The following is an 8470-nucleotide window of genomic DNA, read 5'->3' on the forward strand; positions in this document are numbered from 1 at the left end:
GACATGTCTCCTATGTCTTCAATTAATGATAAAAGCAAGGAAACTACAAAAGGACTCCTATATGTTTGTCTATGTACAATCTTACTTTTATTTTCGGTCAAAATCAGTTTCTTATACATATTATCTTTTTATCTAAAGCTTAACAAAAACTATCAAATGGTAGATATTAATTGTAAAAGACTATATGTTGTATGATTATTTTTATACATCTCATTTGTTTGCAAATATATATATATATATATATATATATATATATATATATAATAAAGGATAATAATTTGCAATGTGATTTAGCCAATTGGCAATAACAACAACAAATTTATTTTTATATATCTTTCGAACCTTATCAACAATTTGTTTTAACTTTATCCGAAAAACTATCAGATTTTTATGTCATATATATTCAAACTAATTTTCATAACTATTCCTTTTTATAGAAAATTTCTTTTGCGTTTACATTAAATTCTTACATAAAAAATTTAATTTAATAAACACGTTTAAAACTCTTTTCCGTGGGAGGTTGTCAGTTTTTTATATTTACATTAAGATAAATTTTAATTATTATTAAACTAACATGTAGGAAAAGAAAAAACTAATTTGTTTTTTAAAAAGGAAAGATAAAAAGGCGAAAAATCTAACAACTTCCCACAAAAAATAGCTACCTGTAGAAGAGTTAACTGAACTTTACAATTCATAAACTTATTATTTTTAAATATTGCAAAATAAATTTAAGTATATTTAATTTAAATATTAAATTAAAAAAAATAAAGATATAAAATACTAATACATTACTACTATTATTTGTGAACTTTTATTTACCACATTCATCATATTCTTCATTTTCTAAAAACAAATTTGTTTTTTTATTTTTTTTATATGTAGATGAGTGATTGAATTACTGGCTAATTTTTTGAATACTTAAGATAATGTTATTATAAATTCTTATCTTTTTCAATGATCGATATTATATTCAATTTTGAATTAAACGAAATTATAATTGGCATGAAAATTAAGCTTTCGAACTCTTAAAACTTTTTAGTGATACATATGTAAGATGAAAGTTTTCTTTTTGCTTCTTCTCCTTTTATTTTAATCATTTTCATAAAAGCTTGCTTATCTCAAAATAAGTATTTCAATAATGACAAATGTAATGGAGAATCAAAATATGTAAAGCTCCTTTACCAAATCATCAGTGCAAAAAATGATCACGAATATGCAAGATTCTCTTATTTGATATTATTCACTCTTTTAAAAGCACTACATAAATAATAAATTATTTGTTTTTATTTTAATGTTGTTTTATGTTCATCTTTTTCTTTCAAAAAATGTTTACTTTTGTTCTTTTACCTTTGTTATACTAACTTATCTCTCTACATTTATAATAAGGTAGCTATATAACTTACATATTATTGTCCATAAATTTTAAGTTAAAGTTATGTAAACAATAAATTAAAATAAAACTTGTAACTAAGGAGTAAACAAAATAAATATATTTGTTTTTATATTAATAAGAAGATCATTTGATAATTATATTAAACTGTGAACAACATAATAAAAAAAATGGTATAAAAAAGTTATTTGATAGTCTCATGATTCATTATCTCTGTTCATATTGAATTAGTAATGGATGTAGGGTAGGGCGGAGCCGGAGAAAGAGGAGGGAAGCATATTTAATTGAGGAACAATATGATAGTTGAACTTTAATAAGGTAATAAGATTTAACATGCTCAACCAAGATATCACAATTTAAAATGATTAAAAATAAATCTTTAATATTATCCGCGTATCGCGCGGGTACGTATACTAGTTTAGTCTTTAATGGTATGAATATGTTGATGAATTCCTACTTTTCTTTCTTTTTTTTTTCCGGATCAAACAACAAATCAGTTGTTGAAATAGTTTACAATGAATTTCTACTTGAAAAAAAAATAACAAACGCATGTAGGGGTGTACATGATCGGGATGATTCGGATTTTTCAAATATCAAACCAAACTAAACTAATAAAACTCAGATTTTTCAATAAAGATAATTAAATAATCAAATATATAATTACATATGATCACAACAATTAAGACCTAAACTAGTAGAATTTATATTATTTTCTCATAAAATTATTATATTTCTTTCTTATAGAGCTATAAATAACTATTCAAATATATATATATTCAAAAAAGAATTATTGGATCAATTTAGATCATATATTAACCCAAATTTTGGAATCAATTGGATTGGGCTGAGCTAATAAATAGACACATCATTACTCAATCCTAACTTGTGATTTGGTGGATTACTTTTGTCACCCGTATGGATTCCCCAATACTATTTTCTGCTTAAGGACCGAATTTTTTAAAAATGATCGAGGCACAACCAACAATACTTGTGTGAGGTTCCATTCAATTTTTGACACTTGGATAGGTGGGTCCATTTGCACTTATTTTGACACTTGGATAAGTGGGTCAAACTAATCTCCAAAATCCTTTCTTTCTTGAAAAGAAGCTTTTTAAAAGTATTTTGATAAAATTTCTCATGAGTCAATATAAGTTACATATCAACAAATTTTTTAATGGGTTGAGCTAACCCGTCCAAATTTAAACATGTTGAGCGGGTTGAATGGGTTGGATTTGATTTTATCACCCTTATTGCACTTGTATTCCTTGTGGAACCAAACACATATTTAATAGGAAAGGGATTAGGCAAATTTTAAAAATAGACGGACTTCAGAGTTTTACCAAAATTAGGATTAGTAATTATGGTAACTTTGTTGGTTTAAAGACACCCAATTTGAATAGGAATCAAATGCATAGCTTATTATACGTTCACTTTATTAGTATAAATAGGACCTTGCATTGGCATACCCTCGTTCCATACTAATATTTTTGGTCCATGAAAACCTTTTGTGTTGTGGGGCATTTGGCTTTATAAAGCGTTTTGATCTTATCAAGCCACCCAACACTGGAAATCATACTTCAATTCAAGTAAGCTGTTTCTTTCTTTGTATTTTAAATTTCTAAAGTTTAATCTACATGGCGTAATTTTCTTTACTTCAATGTGTTGGTTAGGTTTGTAGATACAATTTTATGATATGCTTTGATTAAAATTCATAGTATCTAAATTTTTTATTTTAATTTTTTGAATCGGGAATAAAAGAAGGGGATTACAATTTATAGGATGTGGAATCAAACTCTCACCAATAAGGTAAAAGTTCAGGTACTTAACCAATTAAGCTACTAAGATTTTTCCATAATATATCTAAATAGATATCTACGAAAATTTAGATACATAGTTAAAGTGGCACCTAAAATACATAAATAAGCCTCGAGTGCCATGGTTAAGTGTTGTCTCTAAAGCATAGAGGGACCCACATTCATACGTGGGTTGTACATGCACTCGTTAACTTCGAAACAAATCATGTGTATATATGTATACATATCTTGAGAAATTGGCAAAAACTAAGATATAATTAACCGTGCACCAATGAGAAGCATAGAGTATCATTGTGCTTCTAGTGCAAGCCAAAAAAACCACCTGCGAGACCAGGGTTCGAATCTAGCAAGATCCTTAATTCTTAGCTATTATTTTAAGTTTATTGGTGCACCCAAAATCTTCCTTCCTGGGTTCACCTCTGATTAAAGAGTTCTTCCGCGCCCTGAGTCTAAGTTCGGATCCTTGGGGATGATTGTTTTCTCTTGCATCTTTTGTATTTTTTCCTTTTTTTGTGATTCTGTGAGGCCTCACCTAAGGGGGTATGTTTTCTCTTTTTTCGTGATTGTGTGAGGCCTCACCTAAGGGGTATGTTTTATCTTTTTTCGTGACTATGTGAGGTCTCACCAAGGGTATGTTTTACCTTATTTTGTGATTGTGTAAGGCCTCACCTAAGGGTATCTAATGTGTTGGGTTTATCCAAAGCGCAGTGGGGGCAGGACTGGGCTAAGTTATACAATAAATGAGACTCATATGGATCCATTTGAGGTGTCGATGGACCAGGACCGATCGGACTGATAAACCTAAATTTTAGTTAAGTTCGATCGGTCCTAGTCCATCGACACCTCAATTTTCTTTTGAACTGGACTGGTCTATCTTGAAATCGGTCTTCTGTAATTTGGATCGATCAGATCAAATTTTTCTTGAACTGAACCGGTCCGATTTGAAATCGGTCTATCAGACATGAATTGGTCCAGCCAAATCAAATTTTTCTTGAACTGAATTGGTCCAGCTTGAAATCGGTCTCCCCGACTTGGGACCATTTTACTTGACATGTTTCAATTTAAACGGGTCAAGATGAGCACAATTAATAAATGCATGTGTTATTGAACCTTCTAATAATTACTAGGGTTGAAATATGTGTTCAAAATCCAACTCGTCCAATTTTTGTTATGTTTTAAAATATTTCTTTAGTACATAATAAAATTATTCTTTTACTTTTTTATGGCTATATATAATATAAACCAAATTTTAAAAAATATTTATTCAAAATATTTTAACAATATTTCTCATAAATCAATTTAGCTTATATGTCCATCCAAATTTTGATGGGTTAAAATAGATTGAGCTGAGTCCTGAACTAATTTTGCTGCCACTCTAATAAATGCCTTCTACTTTGCCTCTCAAATTTTGATGGGTTACAAACTGCCATTTTTCTTCAGAATTTATGCTCTCCTTTAGCCCTAATGTGAGTTTCCTTTGCTGTAACTTCTTTATTTTGTTCAATTCCTACATTCGTAATGCCTCGTCTTATTAGGAAAGTATTTGTTTTTATGGAAAAATTGTTTTCTCTAGTATGGGTTTTAAGTTGTGCATACTTTTTAAATTGTAGATGTTTGTGTTAGCGGAATCGAGTCCCTCAAAGATTTTAGGGAAGAACAAACTTCATCATATGGCTGATACTAAGTCTCCCTCCACATTTAAGCGCCTAAAAGTTGATGCTACCCGCAATTTTCCAAAAAATTGTGGTTCATATTTTTGTCAAAACAATTTTAGCAAAGAGATTTACCCGAAATTTCCTTCCACTACCAAGCCTGTAAAAGTTGAGACCACAAGGAGTTTTCCTGAGAATTGTGGTCCATTTGTTTGTGAAAACAATGGAACCAGAGAGATCTACCCGGAATTTACATCCACTACCAAGCCTGTAAAAGACAATGCCACGAGGAATTTTCCTGAGAATTGTGGCCCATGTGTTCCTCAAAAGTGGAGTGGAAGTGATACTCAATGCTCTGTTGATGCTGAGGGCAAAAGTTGCTCTGAAGTTGCTATGAATGTGGTTGAGTCAACTGAGCTTATAAGTCTTTTTGTACCAAGTAATTTTGAGGCAAAAGATATGGCGGCAACTGGAGCACGTCCAAAAGAGGCTGGTGGTTCAAGTCATTTGAATTCCTCATCTACACCTACTAATGGAAATCAACCTTTGAAGTTGAAACAAGAAAATCTTATGCATAATGAGTCTACTCAACAGAATGAAGTCCTGGAGCTTCTCCAAAAGCCGTCAACTTATTGGTTTATAAAAGGCGAGCCTATAGAAAATGAACCAGAATTGCCTGTTACTTTTTCACAAGAAAATCTAATTGAAGGTTGAAATGATGAACCAAATAGTTCGGTAGATGATGATGAAATTTGCATTTTATCCTGCTCCGAGTGGAACTCACTAAAATTAGGTCTCAAAGCCCGAAATGCCGGTAAGAAAGGTGGCAAGGATGAGATCAAGCAGGAAGAATTAGTTAGGTTTCCAGAACCCCAACACAATTTTGAGCCAACGCCTAACCCCATACATCTTGAGCAACACGATGAACTGAACAAAGGCCAGTATTTTTTTCAATAAGGATTGGGATCAATATGAATCTGCAGTCATGAAGAAGATAATGCATCTCAGAGTTCCTCAAGAAGATTTAAGGAATTCTGCTGTCATGTGTGGTGTTTCTGGTCACAGATTGTTAATTGAATATGAACATATTCAGAAAGTGAAAGAAGTTAGAGAGACTCTGAAACTCTTTGATGATGTGTATACTAAACATTTTCTAGAAGATAAAGCAGAGAAACATGAAGGACGGTCCAAAAAAAGAAATCCATATAGAGGCAGCAATGACTTTGAAAAATCAGAAAAAGTGGGTGAATTGTGGGTGGACTTTTGGACATGTTCCTGGAGTTGAAATTGGGGATCAATTTCGGTTCAGGGCAGAACTTGTTACAATCGGACTACATCACCAATTTATTAAGGGTATCAGTTATGTGAATATTGACAAAAAAGATGTTGCGACTAGCATTGTTGATTCTGGTTGGTATGAGAACGAGGCTATATCTTCGAAAACATTCATTTATGTAGGTCAAGACAGGAATCCAAAAGTATCTGTTAATGTGAGAGTGGAAAATCAAAAGCTTGAAGGGGGTAATCTTGCCTTGAAGAACTCCATGGACATGGGATGTCCAGTGAGGGTTATTTGTGGTTGACAAAGAGTGAAGAGTGAAAAGAGTGATATTAGATACACTTACGATGGGCTCTACACTGTGACTAAGTATTGGGAAGAAAGAGCACCAACTGGAAAATATGTTTTCAAGTTTGAACTAAAAAGAAATCTTGGCCAACCAAAACTTAATCATGAAGTTGTGTCACATCCAGCAAGTTTAGTCAAGGAAAATCATTTTCATGTTAACAAGGAAAAAAAGTCGATTATGCAGTCGGAGTTTGTTGTGGACTATGATGTCTCACAAGGAAAAGAGAAGATACTGATCCCTGTTGTCAATGCAATAAATGATGATAGACCCCCACCATTTACTTACATTACCAACATGCAATATCCATATTGGTATTCTATCTCTAGGCCTCAAGGTTGCAATTGCACAAATGGATGCTCGGATTCAAAGCAATGCTCTTGTGCTTCTAGGAACGGAGGTGAGATTCCATTAAACACAAGAGGCTCTATTATTAGAGCACAACCTCTTGTTTATGAGTGTGGTCCATCTTGCAAATGTCCCCCTTCTTGTAAAAATAGAGTTAGCCAACATGGTCCTCGATACCATTTGGAGGTTTTCAAGATCGAATCAAGAGGATGAGATTTGAGGTCATGAGATTATGTCTCATCCGAAAGTTTTATATGTGAATATGTTGGGGAGTTGCTTGATGAAAAGGAAGCTGAAAGTAGAATAGATAATGATGAGTACTTGTTTGATGTTGGTAACTATGATGAAGAAATTCCTAAAAGGAATGCTACGTGTAATAATAACTTGAAAGTTGAGTCAAATTCTTTGCAGAGGAAGGATGAAGATGGTTTTACCCTTGATGCGGTAAGATACGGAAATGTTGGAAGATTTATCAACCATAGTTGCTCACCAAACCTTTATGCTCAAAATGTCATGTATTACCATGGTGATAGGAGAGTACCTCATATAATGTTTTTCGCTTCTAAGAGTATTGCTCCATTAGAGGAGTTTACTTATCACTACAACTACCATATTGACCATGTTTACGATAAAAATGGCAATATGAAGAGAAATAATTGTAGATGTGGTTCCTGGAAGTGCGAGGGGAGAATGTACTAAAGAACTACTCATGTAAGACTATTTCTCTTGACGTGATATTTGAAGAATAATTTTTATAATCTTTGTGCACTTGTCATTTCAACTTTTTGATTTCGTGTTATTCCATTAACGTTTAATTGTGCAAACTTTGATCTCTTGTAACATTATTTATGCTTCATCTCCTGCTTTTTATGACTTTTATTTGGTCTTTGAATGTAGAAAAACTTAAATGGTTGTATAACCACATTTGGGAGTTAACAGTTATTCGGCCTCTTAGTTTTAGACATGCTGAAATAAGGCGTACTTACCACCCAGGCTGGACCAAAATCCTTAAAATAAATATTTATCTTAATTGCAAATGTCTATTTTCCTATCAAGTAGTGAAATTTGTACATGATTGGAACACTTCATTCTTTCGCCATTGCAATTCATAAGTAAAATTCTTCATTGAATCAACACGACTATTGTTCAGTTATGCTCTTTGCTGATTCTTTTCAGTTTCTGTCATGTATGCTAATGGTTGTGTGAATTAATCGAGTGATTTGTTTAATCTTTGTTACTACAACCTGAAATTTCAAACTACTTATCAGTGGATGATTTTTTTCGTGGACTAGTAGCAACAAATACCAGCTTGTCACATGGTTGTATTAAGGAACTGAAGTTTTGTAGTTCAACTTAGCTCTTGGTGTTGATTATTGAACTCGCGTTTCCTTTGTAACTAGATTTTTGACTTGCTGTATTTTGGAAAGTTTAGAAGCTTTTACTTCGGTTCTTTGTTTCGTGCACCAGTGTTATAAGAAAATTAAAAAGGAAAGTAGCAGTTCTTTAGCCAGCAATTGCTTTACTGCTATTGTTTTCTACGTTTCTTTTTCTAGTATTTCTGTATAAATTTAGTGTAGCTTACAATGATTCGTTAGGTGTTGTAGCAGACTAAATTATCCCAGGATTATAGTCTTGAGATTA

The 8470-nt window shown here is 32.2% G+C and overlaps 1 pseudogene; it reads left to right on the forward strand.

The window, feature by feature from the left end:
- The first annotated feature begins 4814 nt into the window (after positions 1–4814).
- LOC125858373 (histone-lysine N-methyltransferase, H3 lysine-9 specific SUVH5-like) lies at positions 4815–7528 on the forward strand (annotated as a pseudogene).
- The last annotated feature ends 942 nt before the right edge of the window (positions 7529–8470 follow it).

Source organism: Solanum stenotomum, chromosome 3, assembly GCF_019186545.1.
Source record: "Solanum stenotomum isolate F172 chromosome 3, ASM1918654v1, whole genome shotgun sequence".
Classification (NCBI taxonomy): Eukaryota; Viridiplantae; Streptophyta; class Magnoliopsida; order Solanales; family Solanaceae; genus Solanum; species Solanum stenotomum.